Source organism: Myotis davidii, unplaced genomic scaffold (genome assembly GCF_000327345.1).
Source record: "Myotis davidii unplaced genomic scaffold, ASM32734v1 scaffold566, whole genome shotgun sequence".
Classification (NCBI taxonomy): Eukaryota; Metazoa; Chordata; class Mammalia; order Chiroptera; family Vespertilionidae; genus Myotis; species Myotis davidii.
Window position 1 is genome coordinate 1,379,702 of NW_006296617.1, and position 577 is coordinate 1,380,278.

At 59.4% G+C, this 577-nt stretch overlaps 1 protein-coding gene across 1 annotated transcript in view; it reads left to right on the plus strand.

The window, feature by feature from the left end:
* GLTSCR2 (glioma tumor suppressor candidate region gene 2) overlaps nt 1-577 on the plus strand; it is a 15,069-nt gene that overhangs the window by 11,834 nt on the left and 2,658 nt on the right. The window lies entirely within an intron of this gene.

The window sequence follows — 577 nt, forward strand, 5'->3', positions numbered from 1 at the left end:
GCAAAGGGGCTTAAACCGTTAACAGACGCCCTGTGACCAAGTGAGGTTTGTCTGAGGCCGAGGATAGTTTAGCAACAAGAAACCGGGCTGTGAGTCACTTCATCTCACAGACGTTTGTTGAGCACAGGTGTGAACAGTGGGGACACGCCCCCCCGGGGGGAGCACATGTTCCCGGAGAGAAATGAGGTCGTGAGTAGATGCAGGACACGCGTGAATGTTGTTCCACATCGTGCATTAGCGGGTGTCTGAGCAACAGGAGTGGAGGGCGGGCCCACGTGGTAACGGCGAGGTGTCTGCAGAAACAAGCCCCGCGCCCGGATGGCGGGAGGAGGAGCCTGGCCGCAGTCCGCTCCCCTCGGACAGGCGAGGGCAGCAGAGATGTGACTCCTGTGCCATAGGATGTGCCCACTTAGGCGCCACCCTGCTCTTTCCTGTCCACGGATTTGCCGTTTCTGGGTGTTTCATGTAAATGAAACTCGGTGTGTGCAGCCCAGACTGTCCTTACGGGAACTGGCAGGGAAGCCAGGAGCCCCCTCTGGGGGGTGAGGCTGTAACTGGGGACCAGGGAGAGGAGGTG